Source organism: Lygodium microphyllum, chromosome 21 (genome assembly GCF_053477565.2).
Source record: "Lygodium microphyllum isolate KBCC chromosome 21, Lygodium_microphyllum_v1.1.10, whole genome shotgun sequence".
Lineage (NCBI taxonomy): Eukaryota > Viridiplantae > Streptophyta > Polypodiopsida > Schizaeales > Lygodiaceae > Lygodium > Lygodium microphyllum.
Window position 1 is genome coordinate 66,361,309 of NC_141155.1, and position 21,440 is coordinate 66,382,748.

Here is a 21,440-nt window from a genome sequence, read left to right on the forward strand (position 1 = left end):
AGGGCAAGAAGACAGATGACAGCAAGGAAGAGAAGAAAGAGAGTCAGTCTAAGAAGAGCAGTATCAAAATTGAAGAGGTGAATGTAGTCACTCATGATAGTGATAGTGGGAATGGCATACTCTTTGTCTCTTTACACTTTAGTACACATGCTTTATTTGCAGATACAAATGATGACATGCACACTTGGATTCTAGATTCAAGTGCTTCCTTTCATGTCACCCCTCATCGTGAGTGGTTTTCTGACTATACAAGGGGTCAACATGGTATTGTCCATCTTGGGGACAACTATGCATATGGCATTGCAAGTATTGGCAGTGTGCAGTTGCAACTTCAGTCTGGTTCTATCTTCACACTTCAGTAAGTACGGCATGTACCTCAGCTCAAGAAAAGCTTGATTAGCACAGGGCAGCTAGATGACAATGGATTTCATACCACCTTTGGTAATGGGAAATGGAATATCTGTAAGGGATCTAGAGTGATTGCCAGAGGTTGTAAAAGTGATACCTTGTATCCTCTCCATGTATCTAGTGTGTGTGACTATATTGTTGCCGTGATCAAGCAGCCAAGTGTTTCTTTGTGGCATGGCCGGTTGGGACACATGAGTCAAACTGGAATGAAAGTGCTTTCTCGATTGGGTTACTTGCCTTAAGGGTCTTCGTTATGCTAATTTTGAGCACTGTGATCATTGTGTTTATGGTAAACATACACAGACATCTCATAAGAAGACTCTTTCATTGAAATCTTCCCCTCTAGAGTTAGTACATTCCGATGTATGTCAGATGCCAGGGTTATCTTTAGGGGAAAATAAATACTTTGTCACCTTTGTCAATGATGCTACACGGAAGGTATGGGTTTACCCTATTCGTAGCAAGGACAAAGTGCTTGACAAGTTTCAAAAATTCTTGGCATTGATTGAAAATCCAACTGATAAGACACTTAAGTGTCTTCGCTCTGACAATGGTAGCGAATATGTGTTCAGGCCTTTCAAGCATTTTGTGACAGCAAAGGGATAAAGAGGAAGCTCACTGCCCCTCATAATCCACCCCAAAACGAAGTTGCAAAGCATATGAATCAGACCATACATGATAAAATCCGTACTATGTTGTCTCATGTTGCATTACCCCCTAGCTTTTGGGCAGAGGCTATTATGACCGTTGTTCACTTGATTAATCGGTCACCGAACAAGTCTTTTGGGGGGCGAGGGGGGAGGGGAAATCGCTCAGGAAGCGTGGTCAGGCAAGCCACCTTCATATGCTCACCTGAAAGTGTTTGGCTGCGAGACTTTTGTGCACATTCGTAAAGAAGAACGTAGCAAACTTGAGCCAAAGTCCTGTAAATGCATTTTCCTAGAATATGGTGATGAGGGTGAAATGAGGTATAGATTATGGAATTCCAATAAAAGGAAAATATTACACAACAATGATGTTATCTTTCGGGAAGATCGCATGCATAAACACCCCAAAAAGACTGAGGAGGTCCATAGGGTTGTATTCCCAAAAGAAATACCTTTTGGACAGCAAAATGTGCCCACTGTACAACAGCAAATACCTACTGTAAATGAACCTGCAAATGCTGAAAATGATCAGCCAGTCATTGCCCATAATGATGAGCCACTGGATGTGCAGGAACAACCAGGACAGCAAGCTGTTAATGCTGATTTGCAGGCTGAAATGCCAGGACAGCAAGCTGAAAATGAAAATTCACAAGCTCAACAGTCAACAAACAATGATCATCGGGTTAGGAGATCGTCTAGGGCTACTAGACAACCTGATAGATTCATTCCTGATGCAAACAATGTGGCTGATTATGTCATGTTAGCAGACTGTGGTGAACCGTCTTGCTTCAAGGAAGCAATGGACAGACAGGATAGCAAGAAATGGTATAAAGCCATGTTGTCAAAGATGGAATCTCTTGAGAAAAATAGCACTTGGGATTTGGTGCAGTTGCCTTAAGGGTAGAAAACCCTTCCACGAAAATGGGTTTACAAGATGAAGGTCACTTCTGGTTCCTCGCCAAAGTACAAAGCCAGATTGGTTGCCAAGGGGTACAAGAAGAAATATGGAGTTGACTTTGATGAGATCTTCTCTCCTGTAGTCAAGATGACTACATTGAGAACCATTTTGGGCTTTGTTACAACTGAAGATATGGAGCTCATACAGATGGATGTAAAGATTGCATTCTTACATGGTGATCCGCATGAAGACATATATATACAGCAGCCTGAAGGGTTTGTGGGAAAAGGGAAAGAGAAGATGGTATGTAAACTCAAAAGGAGTTTGAATAGGCTGAAACAAGCACCAAGAGAATGGTATCATAAGTTTGATACATTTATGCAGTCCCAATGTTTTCATAGAAGTCAAGTGGATCACTGCTTATACACCAAGAAGGCATCAAATGACAGCCTGATTATCTTGGTTATGTATGTTGATAACATGTTGATTGCTGGCAGGAATACTCATGCCTTGGACTTACTGAAGCAAAGTCTTCATGGCAGCTTTGACATGAAGGATCTTAGTGATACAAATCACATTCTTGGCATGAGAATACTCAAAGATAGGTCAAAAGGACTACTCTATCTATCTCAACAAGAGTATATCTCCAAGGTTTTGCGGCGTTTCAATATGGAGGGGAGGAAAACAATGGGGGTTCCATTGCCTCCATATGTGAAACTCAGTGCAGAGAACAGCTCTACATCTAATGATGGGAAGGCTGAAATGGCCAAGATACCATAGGCTTCAGTTGTTGGCAGTTTTATGTATGCTATGGTTGCTACACATCCAAACATTGCCTCTGCAGTGGGAGTGGTTAGCAGATACATGGCAAACCCTGGTAAAAAGCATTGGAAAGCAGTGAAAGGTATTATGAGATACCTCAAACGCAGAAAGAATGTGTACATCTGCTTGGGAAAGCAAAAGGCATCTATCGTTAGCTTTACGGATGCAGACTATGCTGGTCATGCGGACTGCAAAAAGTCCACTTCTAGATATGTGTTTATCTTTACAGGAGGAGCAGTCTCTTGGATCTCCAAGCTACATAAGTGTGTTGCATTGTCTACTATAGAGACAAAGTATGTGGCTGCCACTGAGGCATGCAAGGAGGCTTTATGGCTTTCACGTCTGGTGGGAGAGCTTGCCAATAGAGTTACTTGTTCTCCATTGTGATAGTCAAAGTGCTATCATGCTAGCACGGAATCCTGTCTTTCATGCAAAGACGAAACACATACAGATGAAGTATCACTTCATTAGAGATGTGCTTGGAAAAACAAGCGCATTGAGTTTGTCAAAGTGCATACATATGATAATCTTGCGGATCTTCTCACGAAGGGTCTTCCAACAGAGCGGTTTGCTCATTGCCGACAAATGATGAGAGTTGGATAGGTATATGTATTTCAGCTTTGTATATACCTAGACGTAGCTGATTCTTTTCTCCTCTTAAGACACATTGCCTTTAGGTGGAAGGTTGTTGGGAATAAAGGGCCATGGTGCCTTTTATATGTACACAAGTGTGAACAAACCCTTAGCACATTTGTACTTTCATATATATCTATCTAAAACCTAAAGAGGTACACACACAAAAAGATTGTACCCAAGAACATCGTGCATTTCTCTCTCTCATTCTCACTCTCTACTCTTGCTCACGTTTTACTCTCTATCCGACATTTTCATCGCAAGACATTGCATTGCCACTATGCATCGCTCTCTTAGTGATCTACTTGATACTTATCAAAGTTTTGCCACTGCACTTCATTTACCTACAAATGGTTATGCTAATGCTTACACATTTGATACATTGGTATCATTATTGTTGCAAAAAGAGCAATCAAGGTTGAACCGCTCTAATATAAGTCTGGATAATCAAGTATTTGCAACCAGCCATCATAACAAAGGGAAGTCATGGCAACCCTCAAACTCCAAAAGAAAATACAAAACTTCTTCTTATATGGACATTAGACTCCTTAAGCACCAAGGATGATGGTCCTAAGAAAAAGAGATGCAATTATTGCAAAAAGAAAGGACATGTAATTGAAGAATGCAAAAAGATAATGGCAAGTGAAAAGAAGAAACAATCAGGCATGAGTGTTACTGAAAATTCAACAAATACAAAGGATGCAACCGCACATTTGGCATACTTGGACATCAATTAGTATTATGCCTTCGTTGTGTGTTGTTCGCATGATCCTTCTTCACATGAGCACGATCTTTCAATTGCTGCATATAACGTCCTTTCATGCCTTGTTTATATCATATGCAAGTGTACAAAAGGGGAGATCAATTATATCTACAAAAAATGCTTCATATGTATTATGAGAACATGTATTTTTGAAACCTCATTTAATATGTGGATTAATTTTTAATCACATGGTTAAGTAAATGTTGCACATGTGAGGTAAAATTGGAGTTAGAGTAAACTTACGAGCCCGGAAACCAAGAAAATCACAAGATATCAAAGGCAAAAAGTTGCTATAAGTTATTTTGCACAAGTACTTGGTAGTATCCGGTGCTAGTTGTTGGCCTGGGTCATTCATTTGGCTATAAGTGTCACTTGGTAACACTAGAGAAGTGGCATTTAATAATACCAGACGTCAATTTGATGATCAAAGGTGACGCAAAGACACTCGGTAATGAAAGTTACCTAGCCAATTTAATTATTGGCCAGTCAAATTATTTTTCAAGGCACTAAAATAATTATTAGATTAATTTTCAGTATTTAAAGACTGAAAATTAATATTTAATTATGGATAATTCTAGAAAAACCATTTCGGAAGGCTGCCACTTGTCAAAAATGCCCATGCAAGACTGAAAAACGTCTTTAGAGACTGGAGAGGCATTTTTAGTATATTCAATCTGCAAGAGAGAGGGAGGAGATACTGCTGATCTGATTTGCAGCCATTGGAGGACCTTCTGAGGCAACCAAGGGCAAGAGAAGACCAATCAACAATAGGTGGCAGCATCTACAAGCTGTTGAGACAAGGCAACAACAGTAAATGACTGATTTTCTTCAATTCTTTGCATCTACAAGCTGTTATGGCAGGGAAGCAACTACATTTGACTGATTTTCAATCATTCTTCGCGACAAAACTCTGAATTTTCTCTCTCTACAGCTTTCTCCCTCATCTGCAAGCCATTTCACAGCCTTGCTCCGAAGATCTCAACAATTGAATCCTTGGAGGCTAAGAAATTGCAATTTTTCTATTGTAAATCCTAATTTACAGCAAAAATTAAGATTTAGCAACAACCTCAAGAAGCGTGCCAAAAATTGAAAGCTCCAAGACTCGGATTCAATAGGACTGAAGGTGAATTTCAACTAAATTCAAGTGGAGGACTAGCCAGCCATTGAATTTAGGACATTTCCATCGTTTATGAAGTGGGTGAAGGCCAATTAACTTCCCGAATCAAAAGGCAAATCAGATTGAAGACTTGCTGGTCACTTTTGACAGCAAGGGGAGTTTGCATTGCGAAGGGGATCGGAAGAATCCCATTGTAAATCGACTTTTTTTTCAATAAAGCTAAAGAAATATCAAAAGAGGCGCCAATTTTGGGGCCAATCGGGTGTGCATTGTCCAAGATCAATAGGTAAATTTGCATTAATTGTTTGCTGCTGTAATTAAGTTGTAATCAAGGTTATTTACCACCCATCCACGGAAGAGGGCATGGTTACATGGTTCCAATGCCGGGATACTACCATCAAATCCCTTAAATTGGTGGGCCCATGGTACTTGATTGCAACTTGGAACTATTGCATTATTGCTGAAATTGTTCTCAGCAGTGAATTACAGCAAGCATGTCTTCACATGGTGATACAGGATCAAGTGAAGAGGATGCATCACTCCTTGGTCAATCACATGGTGAAGGGGGAAATGCAGTGACTAATGTTAGGCATGGTTCTCAGCATGGACAGCATGCTGAAAATGTGGGAAATGACCCAAATGTTGGCACTTCAATGCATAAAGAGGCCGATGACCAGCAAGGGGCTGAAGAATTTGATGATAGCTTCAAGGATCAAATGCGTACAGCAGCAAATCTTATTGCTGAATTGGCAAAGGATCCCTAGTTTACTTGATTCTTGAATGCCCCAAAGAAGGACAACAAAGGCAAAGAGAAAAAAACACCTTCTACAACTTTGGAACAGCCACAAGAACCAAAAGAAATGCCTAAGCCTTCTTTAGAAGAGCCCAAAAAGACTGATGAGCACAAATAGTTGGTATCCATGGGGCAACAAGTGCAAATGCATGGCCAACTTGGTAGTGCCAATCCATGGGAACATGGACAACAAGGCAATTATGCACATGCAAGCATGGGACAGCAAGGGTACTTTGGTGGTGGTACCATTTTTCATGCTATGATTGGACAGGCACCACATACGGGAATGTATGGCACAAATCCCTATGGTATGCAGCAGCCAATGCATGGCTCACAACACCCAATGTATTCGGGTAATGCAAGTGGAATGCCTAACCCCATGTATGGCAGCATAGGCATGATCCTTGGGGCACAAAGCAAGCCATATGGATATGTATCGGCACCCCCAGGGACTGTTGGAGCACGAGGATTTGGTGCTGGTCATATAGGTGCTTCAAATAGAGCTGGTTTTTATGGAAATACAGCCAATGCACCCTTTTTGCAGCAGCCCATTTATGATTACTTGACTCCCATAGGTCCACCGAAGGACTATGATGAAGGTGGCAAAAGCGTGAAGTTTGAGCCTTTCAGCGGTGTACAAGATAGGCTGAAAGCACTTGTTTTTATTCAGCAGTTTGATACAGCCTATTCTGGAGGCAACTTCACAGAGGCATCTAAGATATGCAAGGCAGCCACATTTTTTAAGGAATATGCATTGCAATGGTGGTCTACACTTCTTATTCAAGGGAAGTCACCTACCACTTGGGTCCAGTTCAAGCAAATGTTGGCTTCAAATTGGTTGACAAGTACCTTTGAAGTAGACATTATGACAGCTTGGAATCAGTTGAATTCCAAAGACTACAAGAACTTGGATCAATATAATTAAAATTTTTGGGATGCATTGCTGCCAGTTACTTCTTATCGCACAGTACCCCTCCATGAGCATGTGGAGAAATATATTTGTGGTTTGCCAAAGGGTATTCAGGATTTTTGCATTAAGTCCACTATTTCTAACATGTCTCGGCTTATAGAAACTGCTACTACAACCGACACATTGCCACGTGGAAAGCATGTAGGATTTCACAATGATGAAACCAAGTCACATGTCAAAGAGTCAAAGGCTGAGAAAAAGGGTAAATTTGAAAAAAAAGCTAAAAATCAAGGAAGATCTGAAAACTAGGGCTAGAAAGAGGAACAGATCGCAAAGAAAGAGTGGAAAAAGTGATGGATTGTCACATAAACCTCAATTGTCAGCTGTCAATATGGTTTATCACACTACGTTGGATGCCATGAAAGAGCAATATGTTGCTGATTTGAACTTTGCTAATGTTTATGATCAGCTTTGCAATGGTCAAAGGCATGGACACTTTGTGTAAGAGATGGATTTCTGATAATGCATGGACGACTATGTGTCACAAAGCAATTAAGGCCTAGAGTTATCATTGAAAGTCATGCCCCTTCGTATGCAGGACATAGAGGTATTGATGCCACGGTTAAGGCACTCAAGAATTTCTTTTATTGGCTAGCTTTGCGGTATGATGTAGAATAGTTTGTTAAGACATGCATTGTATGCCAAAAGGTAAAGCATGATAGGCAAAAGAGAGGCACACAAAGAGAGGGAGATACGGCTAGAGTTGGATCAGATCTATAATCGGATGACTGTCATGAAGCGAGTCTCTTTGAAGTGCAAATGCGAACCATGAGTGTCAGCAAGTCATCATCCATGCGGGAGCATATGAACAAGCTAAGGTAGCTTCAGATGCAGGTTCAAAACACAAGGAAGGTAATCACTTCTGAAGACATGGCAATAACTCTCCTTTCCCAATTGGTTTTTATTCCGCCTTGATTGCTTCAGGGCGGTCTGAGACTCTTCGATGGGAAGAGTCGGTTCCTATGGTCCTAGACCAAGAGGAGCAACTAAAAGAAACCAATGCTTCGAAATCTGAGGCTTTGGTTGGTCAATCCTCTCAGAAGAAGAGGAAGGACCAAAAGAAGGACAAATCTAAGGAGGATTAAAAAAAGGAGTCTACTTGTCACATTTGTGGCAAAACAGGTCACTGGAAGAACGATTGCCCCAACAAGGAGAAGAAGGAGAAGGAGAAATCTTCAATGGATTCCGAAGCAGTGGCTGCTTCCTCATCAGCTACTTTCCTCCATTTGGAGGTGGTTAAGGATTCGACCCTAACGGCTCCTGATGCTGCGTCGACGGCCCCATTCACTCAAGAGTGGATTGTTGACAGTGGTGCCTCTTGCCACATGACTGCTTCTTCCGTAGATGTTACTCATATGCGGCCTTCTCATGGTCAAATTATTATTGGTGATAGTTCATCTATTCCTATTCAAGGACGGGGCAACATGCATCTTATTCCAAATAGGCATGGTGTGAAGAAAACTGCTAGGGTTTACATTGAGGACACACAAAGTGTACGACCACAACAGAAACACAAGGAGACAGATGCAAACACAGAGGGCAAAACTCAAACCCTAAACGCAAAACTCAAAACTCAAACACAAACACAAGAAGGGAGAAAGAGAACACGACTCTCAAGTGAATGAATGCTATAAATAAATGTAAGAGTGTACAGTGTGCTCAAGGGCAGAGCAATGTCAAAGTGTGACGTCCACTGGAGACGGATCCCAAGTCTATGACCACCAATCAGAGTGTAGGAGTGCTGAATACTGAATGGCAGCAGGCTGGTCATCAAAACACATCAGTCTGGAGGCTAGAAATTGGTAAATGCAGCAGTGTACCACCAATCGGATGCTGGAAACTGTGCACAGTCTACTGTAAACAGCAAGCTGAAACAATGCCTGATGTGGCTAGCGATGACTGGATGATCAGATCACAGCAGATAATGATGTCGCCATCAGCTAACGTCAGCATGGATAAAGGCACCAGCAGCAGGATCAAACACGGATGGAGTGGCAGCAGTCTCGAGGGCTGGACAGCCACGTGGGAGGAGGCTGATGGCTGAAATCTGCACGTGGAGTGAGAAACCTGCACGGACAGAATTAATGTTGAATGGAGGCAACCTATCTATTTATAGATGTGGAAGGGCACCCCAAAAATTAGGGTTTCCACTAAACTCTCTCGAACCACTTCCTGTTTTAGGGTTTTCACAAAACTCTCTCGAACCGCTCCCCGTTTTAGGGTTTTACTCTAAAATAGCATTTTTTAGTGTGTTTTGGGGCTGTCTAAGAGGCTAATCAGCAAGTAATGCATGTTTTAGCTCAATGCCCCCTCTCACGCCCAAAACTGAGCTGAAAGATTAGGCCAGCCATTGTGATGTTTCTTTGACCCCAAGGCGTTCCACCCCAAAGCAACCAGGGCATCGGACAAAGGGGTGCATGTCGGCTGCCCAGTGGCCTACCAAGACTACAAAGGTGATGGTTATCTTACTAAGGGAATCCAAGTAGTCACCCCAAAGAGGACAAGGCATCGGACAAAGGGTGCACTGTGGCTGTCCAAAGGCCTACCAAGCCCTACAAAGGCGGCTGGAACCACATGGAACTTTTTTTTTTTAATAAGTTTGGTAAATTTTATGGAATGCAATCGATTGAGTAATAGTGACCCAAAAGACGGAAGTAAGGAGGGTGGACCCAACACATCACAAAATTATGCAAGCTAACCCATCCACTCAAGGTGTCAATGATGAGGAAAAATAGATGATGTGGTATCCATGTGATGAAGGAGGATGGTGGTAGGGTAACAACAACCGCTAGTGGAAACACCTTAGGATCCGCTCAAGTAGTGCTCTGCACAATGAGAGAGAAAGTATGCTACATACTGAAGAATGCTCATGCAGCAGGCGCCACTTGGACAGTGTCCCTCGTGGGAAAATTGTTCACTTGCCCAAGCGCCCTAGTACAAAGATGATGAAATCATGCAATGCAAAGGGTAAGATACAACAGGGAGAAAAAGCCGATGTCAAAGACAAAGTGCTGAAGCCTGTACAATACCAAGAAGGGTAGGAATCCCCTCTCAACCTGGATGTAGATGCTGAAGAAAAAAGAGCCTGATGTCGGTCTTCATATGGTGCCGAGAACCATAAGGAATGAAAGAAGATGAAGTGGATAAAGCACCCCACTAGAAGAGCAAGATAAAAGTCACCACCATGATAGCATCGAAAGAGATGATGCACAATCCGTCTCGGGAGAGAAAACTGCCACGCTGGAAGAAGAGCAAATACTCCTAGGATGATGAAACCATTAAACGAACGGTGCGCATCCCCATGACTCTAGCCCAGGTTGGACCAAAGCAATCTACAAGTTAGTGAAGGAATCGATTAGGCACTGAGATCGAGGCAGACAGTCATTACACACAGAGAGAGAGACAAAGAGAGTGCAAGTGAGCAGAGTACAGAGTGAACACGTTTTTCGGTACAATGACGAGTGTACCACATTAGGTTTTAGATAGATATATGTATGAAAATACAATGTGCTAAGGGTGTTCACACCCGTGCACATATAAAAGGCACGATGGCCCTTTATTTCCAACAACCTCCCACCTAAAGGCAATGTGCCTTAAGAGGAGAAAAGAATCAGCTAAGTCTAGGTATGTACAAAGCTGAAATACATATATCTATCCAACTCCCATCATCTATCGACAATGAGCAAATTGCTCTGCTAGAAGACCCTTCATGAGAAGGTCTGTAAGGTTATCATCTATATGCACTTTAACAAGCTCAATGCTCTTGCTGCCAAGTACATCTCTAATGAAGTGGAACTTCACCTGTATGTGCTTTGTCTTTGCATAAAAGACAGGATTCCGTGCTAGCATGATAGCACTCTAACTATCACAATGGACAACATGTAACTTTATGATACCAAGCTCTCCCACCATACATGAAAGCCATAAAGCCTCCTTGCATGTCTCAGTGGCAACCACATACTCTGCCTCTGTAGTAGACAATGCAACACACTTTTGTAGCCTGGAGATCCAAGAGATTGCTCCTCCTATGAAACTAAACACATACACGGAAGTGGACTTTCTGCAATCCGCATGACCAGCATAGTCTGCATCCGTAAAGCCAACAACAGATGCCTTCTGCTTCCCAAAACAGATGCACAACTCCTTTGTGCCTTTGAGGTATCTCATGATACCTTTCACTGCATCCCAATGCTTCTTGCCAGGGGTTGCCATATATCTGCTAACCACTCCCATTACAAAGGCAATGTCAGGACGTGTAGCAACCATAGCATACATCAAACTGCCAATAGCTAAAGCATAGGGTATCTTGGCCATTTCAACCTTCTCATCATCAGATGTAGGGCTGTCCTCTGCACTAAGTTTCACATATGGAGGCAATGGAACCCCAATCGTTTTTCCCCCCTCCATATTGAAACGCTGCAAAACCTTAGAGATATACTCCTGCTGAGATAGATAGAGTAAGCCTTTTGATCTATCTCTGAGTATTCGCATGCCAAGAATGTGATTTGCATCACCAAGATCTTTCATGTCAAAGCTGCCATGAAGACATACTTCAATGAATCCAAGGCATGAGTATCCCTGCCAACAATCAGCATGTCATCAACATACAAAACCAAGATAATCAGACTGCCATCTACTGCCTTCTTGGTGTACAGGCAATGATCCACTTGACTTCTATGAAAGCCTTGGGACTACATGAATGTATCAAACTTATGATACCATTCTCTTGGTGCTTGTTTCAACCCATACAAACTCCTTTTGAGTTTACATACCATCTTTTATTTCCCTTGTTCAACAAACCCTTCAGGCTGCTGCATATATATGTCTTCATGCAGATCACCATGTAAAAATGCAATCTTTACATCCATCTATATGAGCTCCATATCCTCAATTGCAACCAAGCCCAAAATGGTTCTCAATGTAGTCATCTTGACTACAAGAGAGAAAATCTCATCAAAGTCAATTCCATGCTCCTGCTTGTACCCCTTTGCAACCAATCTTGCTTTGTACTTTGGTGAGGAACCAGAAGTGACCATTTTGTAAACCCATTTGCATGGAAGGGTTTTTTGCCCTTTAGGCAACTGCACCAAGTCCCAAGTGCCATTTTTGTCAAGAGATTCCATTTCTGACAACATGGCTTTATACCATTTCTTGTTGTCCTGCATGTCCATTGCTTCCTTAAAGCAAGACGGTTCACCACAGTCTGTCAACATGACATACTCAGCCACATTAATTGCACCAGGAACAAATCTGTCAGGTTATCTAATAGCCCTAGACGATCTCCTAACCCAATGGTCATTGTTTGCTGACTGTTCTTGCAAATTTCCATTTTCAGCATGCTGTCCTGGCATTTCAGCCTGCAAATCAGCATTAACACCTTGCTGTCCTAGCTGTTTCTTCACATGTAATAGCTCATTTTCATGGGCAATAGCTGGCTGATCATTTCCACCATCATTTCTTGCATTTACAGGTTCATTTACAGCAGGTATTTGCTGCTGTACAGCAGGCACATTTTGCTGTCCAAAAGGTATCTCTTCCCGGAATACAACCCTACGGACCTCCTCAGTCTTTTTGGGTTGTTTGTGCATGCGATCTTCCTGGAAAATCACGTCATTGCTGCGTACCATTTTCCTTTTCTCTGGATCCCACAATTTACACCCCATTTCACCCTCGTCACCATATCCTAGGAAAATGCATTTACAAGACTTTGGCTCAAGTTTGCTGCGTTTTTCTTTACGAATGTGCACAAAAGCCTCGCAGCCAAACACTTTTACATGAGTATATGAAGGTGGCTTGCCCGACCACGCTTCTTGGGGAACTCCCTCCCCCCCCCCAAAGACCTCTTTGGTGACCGGTTAATCAAGTGAACGGCTGTCATAACAACCTCTGCCCAAAAAACCATGGGGTAATGCAGCATGAGACAGCATCGTATGGACCTTATTCTGTATGGTCCGATTCATACGCTCTACAACTCCATTTTGGGGTGGATTATGAGGAGCAGTGAGCTCCCTCTTTATCCCTTTGCTGTCACAAAATGCCTGAAAGGCTTTGGACACATATTCCCCACCATTGTTAGAGCAAAGACACTTAAGTGTCTTATCTTTCCGATTTTCAGCCAATGCAAAATTGTTTAAACTTGTCAAACACTTCATCCTTGCTACGAATAGGGTAAACCCATACTTTCCGTGTAGCATCATCGACAAAGGTGATAAAATATTTCTTCCCCCCTAAAGATAATCCTGGCATTTGACATACATCTGAATGTACTAACTCTAAAGGAGAAGATTTCAAAGAAAGAGACTTTTTGTGAGAAGTCTGTACATGTTCGCTATAAATACAATGATCACAGTGCTCAAAATCAACATAACGAAGACAAGGTAAGTAACCCAAACGAGAAAGCACTTTCATTCCTGTTTGACTCATGTGTCCCAACAAGCCATGCCACAAAGAAACACTTGGCTGCTCGGTCACGGCAACAACATGGTCACGCACACTAGATACATGAAGTGGATACAACGTATCACTCTTGCAACCTCTGGCAATAACCCTAGAAAGGTGATATGAAAACCATCATCATCTAGCTGCCCTGTGCTGATCAAGCTCTTCTTGAGCTGAGGCACATGCCGTACATGCTGAAGTGTAAAGACAGAGCCATGCTGAAACTGTAACTGCACATTGTCAATACCTGCAATCTCACATGCATAGTTGTCCCCAAGATGAACAACACCATGTCGACCCCCTGTATATACAGAAAACCACTCACGATGAGGGGTGACATGAAAGGAAGCACCTGCATCAAGAATCCAGGTATGCATGTCATCATCTGTATCTGCAAGTAGAGCATGTGCACCAAAATGTGAAGAGACAAAGAGTACATCACTCCCACTGTCACTGTCATGAATGACTACATTCACCTCTTCAATTTTTACACTGCTTTTCTTAGGCTGACTGTCCTTCTTCTCTTCCTTGCAATCACTTGTCTTCTTGCCTTTTCCTTTCTCTTTCTTCCATCTGTAGCAGTCACGTTTAAAGTGACCCTTCTTGCCACAATGATAGCATTCAACATCTTTGCCACGTGATTTACTACGTCCCTTGCCATCATATTTGCCCTTTTGTTGTGATCTATCCCTAGTATGCAAAGCATTGGAAGACTTACTGGATGCATTGTTCTGCCGATTCATCTCTTCCATAAGTAGAGCACTCTCTACATCAGCATACAAAAGGATCACATTAGAATTGCTCATAGCAGCCCTGAATGTATCCCAACGCTCTGGTAGAGTGCAAAGTAAGAAAGTAGCCTTAAATTCCTCATCAATCATGAACTTCAAGGCAACTAGTTGGCTGAAAATGGAGTTAAACTCACTCAAGTGAGTAGACATTGCTGTACCTTCTTTCATACGCAAATCCATAAGCTTTTTTAGCCAATACACTTTACTTGCAGCACTCTTCTGTGCATACAATTCTTCCAGTCTGTTCCATATAGCATATGCAAAATCCAAACCTTCAATGTTGAAGAGCAAGGCATCAGAAATTGATAGCTCTATGGTTGAGCGTGTAAGCTCATTCAACTCATCCCAAAAATCCTGATCCATGTCCATAGGTTTTGCCCCTTTAGTTTTGATCGTCTTCCCTGCTTCTTTTGTAACAGGATATTGTAGCACTGTTTTTGCCACACTGCAAAATTGTGTGCGCCTTCAAGCTTCTTTATATGCATCAAATTACTGCTGTCATTGCTGCCAGCCATGGTTTTCAGCTCAAAAGTGACCAAAAAACCAGTAAATGCAGGCCCAAATTGTCACCCAAGTGACCAAGGTACAAACAAGTACCAATCAGCAATAAATGACCACGCAGAAGTACAGATTTCAGATCTGTAATTCAGTTTTCAGAAAATTCAACCTACATGTACATAAAATGACCAAATGCTGCACAAATTTTGCCCAAATTGCAAAAGCCCCAAATTGCACACGATCCAATGTGCCTCAATGTCGAGAAATTGGGTTAATTTCAGCCCAATTTGTGCATGTACATGAAAAGCCCCAAATGTCGAGGATAAAATGTCACAAATTCCTGCAATTTCAGAGAAAATTTTGATTGTCCTTCATCAAATTTCCCAAATCTGGGAAAAGCCCCAAATTTCTGGGCAAAATGTTGAGAAATTTCACTCAGATGAGCAAAATTTCAACAATTTTGGCAAAATCCCCAATTCAAATGCGCACAATTTCTGCAATTCCGACGCAGATGCCTCAATTGTTCACGAACAATGCTCAGTCTGGCAAAGCCCCAACTTTCTGGGCCAAAATTGCACAAATTTGATGTTTTGTGCTTGCACACACGAACCCTGGTTAGGGAAAGGAGTTTGAGAAAAATATTTTTTTGAAAAAAAAATGTTTCGAATGACGGGTCCGTTGACCCATCAAGCCAAGAGCACCAAGTGCCTGAACCATATACAAAAGGCTTATTTGCTGCAATTCTGAAAATTAGGATTTTGAAACCCTAATTTCTACAAGCTCGAGTAGCAAGCTAATTTTCTTCTTTAGTGCTTGATTACATCAAACTAAGTAGAAATGCTTCTTGGATGAGAGATAGATAGGAGAATACAAAGCATGTGCTTGAAATTTCGACATAAGAGCTTATTCCAAATAAAAAGAGAGATCTCCAATATATAGGTGTGGGCTTGGGTGCTCAAAAGTGGAAAGTAGAGGCTACAAATGACAAGTATTTACTAAAAATGACAAGTGTAGAGACAAGTGTATAGGAACAAGTGTGTAGGAACACTTGTCTCTCCAAAATAACACATGTTCTCTTTTACGTGGCACATGTCACTTTTCTAGAAAAAGAAGCTTCCAAACATTCTACTCTAAAAATCTCTCAAATGGTTAGGAATTTGCGATAGCTACTCAAGAAAAATTTGTTCCTTGCGAAAGTTCGAAGCATTTAACACAAACAGAATTTCCATTTGAGCAACTTTCAAAAATAGTAACCTCCTAAATTTAAGAGTCGCAAAATTTAGCTTTTGGAGAGCTTCATTAAATAGGTTTACCGATTCAACGTTTGTTTCTTCGATCGTAAGCATCTAGTTTCACCTTCTGAAACCACTCATTATATGAGTTTCTAGCCAATGTAACTATCTGAGCATAAAAGTTTGAGTCGTCTGAGCTTTCTGGTCAGTTTGATCGCCTGACTAAACTTTTAATTTCTATTGAACATCTTGTCAATGACAACCCAAGTATAATTATAGAGCGTTTTGGCCATTGGCCACCCTTAAGTAGAAAGGTGAACATTTAATCATACTTTGAAACACTCAAATAATAAAAGTCGCCTTTCAAAGTACATAAGCATCAAACTAATTTGGAATCATTGAGTCAATATGTCTTGGTAACAATTGATATACAAAACGTTTGTTACATCACCACTCTCTCTCAATCTCGTTTTCGCAAGTTTCAAAAGCCATATCTCTGCTACCCACACCTTATTCGTAGATAACATTGCAGTCAAACCTTCCCCTTGCTCTATGTAATCATCCGGTACTTGATTCTAGCCTTTATCTTCATCTTGGAGCTATTGCCTGCATCAACTTGCATCATCCAAAACCTTGTATTTACTGAGTTTCTCTCTTCTCCAACTATCATGTACACTTCTTGCACAGTTGCCTACTATCGCCAGCTGTCACCTAATTCTTCTCTCTCCTCAGGTACCTGCAATTTTGGTCTTTCTCTCTTCTCATTGCCTGTCTACATCTAATCCAACATCTCTGGCTGAATTTGCTATTGTTCAACACACAAAGGTTACCTTGCTACATTTCAGGATCTGTTCGAAGCACGACACACTCTCCTGCTTATAACCTCTGCCTTGATTCTAAGAGATACGAGAGTTCGAGGTTCAATATTCACTGCATAGTGTGTTTGGTACATGAGCATTATATATTTCACTAATCATTCACTTCATTATTCATTGTGTTCACTGTCTCTGAGCTACCCTAATCTTAATAGTGTTCTGTGTTTATCAATTTGTGCTTTGTCGTACGATTGGTTTTGTGTTTTCTGCGTTAAGAGCATTTCTTTACACCCATAAGCGTAATACTATATGAGAATTATATGTCTGCTTGCAATAAAGACAATGATCACAAGAATCAAAGCATTGTAATTAAGAGGTGAAAGATACTACAAACAAGTAAGCATTTTCATTCCTTTTAAGGATGTGTGTCCAAGAAGGCGACCATGCCATAACGATATATATGACATGTCAACCACAACCAAAACATGGTCAAGAGACCTAGATACAAATAACGAATAGAGACTACCAACCTTGGCACCTCGAGCAAAGACAAGATTCCCGTAGGTAATCTGTTGGGATAAAGGCCCGGTTTAACCCCCGTGTATAGTACACACACATTGTACATGTGAATGCACCCGCACCCTTACATGTCCTAAGTACAAATACATTTTACTCTGTGTACCAACACATTGTTGGTACACTATTATGGAATCGTGTACTTGACTCTGCTCTCTCTCCCTCTTCAACCGTCACACTCACTCTCACACTCACCCCTCAAACTTCGATCTCTCTCAGCTGAGCTCCCCAATAACTGGTATCAGAGCTTACGGTACAAGATTGTCAAGCGTGCAGAGAGTGTACTGAGAGTTCATGACAAATTGAAGTCAGGCAACCACACTGAAGTTCGTGACCAGACTGAAGTCAAGCGACCACGATGCTGACCATCGTGACCAGTCCTCACCAAGGAACAACATCCAACAGGCAAAAGACTACGCCTGCAGGGAGCAACCAAGCATGTTGGTCAACAAGAGTTGACGACGGGCAAGCAACGACGGGTAAGCGGCGTGCGATAGGCGTAGATATTCAGGCAAGCGCCACGTGAGACTGCAACTCGCGTGACGAGATGGATAACGAAAGACTAGCGCGTGGCAAGAAGACGCCAATTGTAAGGTCACAACTCAAGCTGGTGGATCAACCAACTTCTCTCCCCGTCGCTTTTTTTTTTAAACAAGTTTTTTCTTTGTTTTTAAAAATTTTCCTTTTATCTCCTTTCCTCCAAGGAGGTTCACGTGTGGAAGCATAGTTTCCAGATCTGTGCAAATCTGGTCGAGAAAACTTGGGGCTTCTCCCAGATTTAACATTGCTTATGCCCGTCAATGGTTTTGAAGTCAAGAATTGCAAACATTGCATGTGGTAACCTCAATTAATTTGGGGATTTTCCCAAATTAGTCAAAATTTTCCTCCTTTGAGCAATATTTATTGACATTGGATCCCAAAAATTTGGGGTTTTTCATGCATTGGTAAAGTTTTGCTCAGCTGGGTCAGATTGACTGACGTTTATGTAATTTTCGACTTTAATTTTGGGAAATTGCACAGAATTTGGTAAATTTCCGCATTTTTACCCGTGTGGCAGCTAGTTCATGTACAAACAGCAAAGATTTATTCCTGGTTGAGAAAGAACAACAATGTATTTTGCTAGTTCAGCTTGTGGTTGACATTGGATCCCAAAAATTTGGGGTTTTTCATGCATTGGCAAAGTTTTGCTCAGCTGGGTCAGATTGACTGACATTTATGTAATTTTGTACTTTAATTTTGGGAATTCGCACAGAATTTGATAAATTTTTGTATTTTTACCCGTGTGGTGGCTGGTTCGTGTACAAACAGCAAAGATTTATTCCTGGTTGAGAAAGAACAACAATGTATTTTGCTGGTTCAGCTTGTGGTTCTGCAGTTTAGTGCATTTACTCTTGTGTTCGTGATAAAATGGTTGCAACTTCTTCTAGTTCAAACATCAAGAGTTTGATGGAGATCAAACAGTTTGATGGTCGTGTCTTTGACCTTTGGAAAGACCGTATGCAGGGCATTTTGTTTATAAAGGATTGTGAGGATGCTTTGCAGAAAGATAAGCCCGCACTAATATGTGTTGCAGATTGGGCTAGAGTAAATAAAAAGGCTATGGCTTACATAAAGATGGGTGTCACTGATGACATCTTGACAAATATTAAGGGTTTAGATACAAGTTATGCAATATGGCCCATGGGAGAAGCTGAAAACTACCTATGAGATCACCACACCTGTTAATGATATGCATTTAATGCGCAAGTTGGTGAATATGCGACTGGATGAGTCAAAGCCTGCAAGCTGAGCACTTGAGTGCATTTACAGGGATTCTAAATCAGCTCAAAGATGCAAATTTGGACTTTGATGATAAGTTGAGGGCGATCTTTTTGATCGTGACACTGCCTAACTCTTGGGAGACTTGGTGGTTGCACTTAGCAATAACCCCAATCTCTCATATGATGGGGTGAGGGGTTCTATCTTGAATGAAGAAATTAGACATATGTCTAATGGAGAAGGCAGTAACTCTGATTATAATTAAGAGGCATGGCTGAAAAGAAAAATACAAATGCAAGACAAAGAAACAAGAGAAAGAGCAAAGGGAAGGATAAGAGTGACATTACTTGCTATCATTGTGGTCGGAAGGGCCACAAGAAACCTGATTGCAGATATTACAAGAAGGAACAAGAGAGAAAGAAGAATGCAGTAGATAAAAAGAAAAAGGAAGATAAGACAGATGCATCTGAGACAACCAAAGGCAAAGAAAAAGCCAATGTGGCCTCTAGTGTGGTCACAGAGGAGCTTTCAAATACAAAGGCTGATGTATTGTAGTTGATTATGATGCCCTTATATGTCACATGCAAGATATGCAGATTACCAAAGCTGATGTGATTGATGTACTCTTGTTAGTTGATGATGGTGTCACTCAGACTTGGATTGTAGACTCTAGTGCCTCTTTCCATGTAACTCCTTGCTTGGAGTGTTTTGCTATGTTCAATGCAGGCAGTTATGGAAAGGTGTACCTTGGAAATAACCATACTTGCAACATTGATGGAATTGGCACTGTACACTTGTCTTTAGACAATGGTCAAGAGCTTGTGTTGAAAGATGTCAGATATGTGCCTAGTATTAAAAAAGAGTTTACTATATGTTGGTTAGCTTGACTTGCATGGCTACACCACACTACTTAGTGGTGGTTTGTGGAAAGTAAAAAAGGATTCCATACTGATTGCAAAAGGAACCAAGAAGGGCACTTTGTATTGTTTGCACTATAACGCCTTGAATAGCAAGTTTCTTGCACTTGCTAAATTTACAACCACTTGGAGCTATGGCATAAGAGATTGGGCCATATGAGCTCAAAAGGACTTGATGTCCTTACCTCTCTGAAGAGGGTTGATAGAAAAGGCTCTAAACTTGACTTTTGTAATGAGTGTCAGTTTGGAAAGCAAATAAAATTTTTCTTTTACTCTGGTGTCTCTCGTAGGTTCAATGTCTTGGGCTTAGTGCATTTTGATGTATGTAGTACGCCCGTGAAATCGTTGGGTGGTGCTGCATATTTTGTCTCCTTTATTGATGACTGTTCCAAGAAGATTTGGGTATACTTGCTGAAAAGGAAAAGTGAAGTGTTTGCTGTTTTTAAAACTTTTCACGCATTTGCGACCACTCAAACAAGTAGAAAATTAAAATGCTTGAGAATTGATAATGAGAGTGAGTTTATATTGACTGAATTCAAGTCCTTTTGTGACTTGCATGGTATTAAGAGGGAGCTTACAACCCCTTACAGCCCTTCTTCAAATGGGGTGGCTAAAAAATATAATAGGCCTTTATATGAAAGAGTGCAATGCATGCTGTCCATTGCTAATCTTCCTCATGAATTTTGGGGAGAGGCACTCAAAACCACGGTTCACATTTGCAGCCGCTCTCCAAACAGGTCCTTAAATAATGGCATCCCTAAGGAGGTTTGGTCTAGCAAATTGGCCTCATATGTGTTAACAAATTAGTCAGCTCAAGGTGAGTCTGTGCTGCAGGGGCTGTGGCAGTATTTTTCCTGGCATTTTCTGGTGCCCTTTTTAGGGCTAGGGAGCATTTAATGCTGGCCGACTGCATTTATTGCTCCCCCCATTTTATGCCTATATATTGCAAGGGCTCCTTCTCCTCTTGTGTACTTCATCCATCATTTGTGGATTCCTCTGAGAAGAGAGGAGCCAGTGCCAAGGTATCCACATAGCCAGTGACTCATTGTTGTATGCTGATGTCTCGTGTTCAATATGGATCCAGTTTCCCGAGCGTACATCTGAGTTCTCATCTGTATTTGTGTTATTCATTCATTCTTTCTCTTGTCTTGTGTTTCAGCAGTTTATTTCAACATGTTGTTTATGCTTCCATTGCTGCACCACTTTTGACATGGTATCAGTTTTCAGGTTTTCTGTTTCTGCTGTGTTTTATTGCTGATTTCAAGACTGTTTTCCCTCTTGCAGATCAAGCAACTGCAGCTCCAATCAGGTGGCTAGCTTTGCCTACGTTTTTTGCTGCAGTCAGCATCCGTACAGCCTACTCC

General features: G+C 41.4%; 1 protein-coding gene across 1 annotated transcript in view; it reads right to left on the reverse strand.

Annotated features, from left to right (window-relative positions):
* DIM1A (Ribosomal RNA adenine dimethylase family protein) overlaps window positions 1-21,440 on the reverse strand; it is a 31,068-nt gene that overhangs the window by 6,263 nt on the left and 3,365 nt on the right. The gene's annotated exons all lie outside the window — the stretch shown is intronic.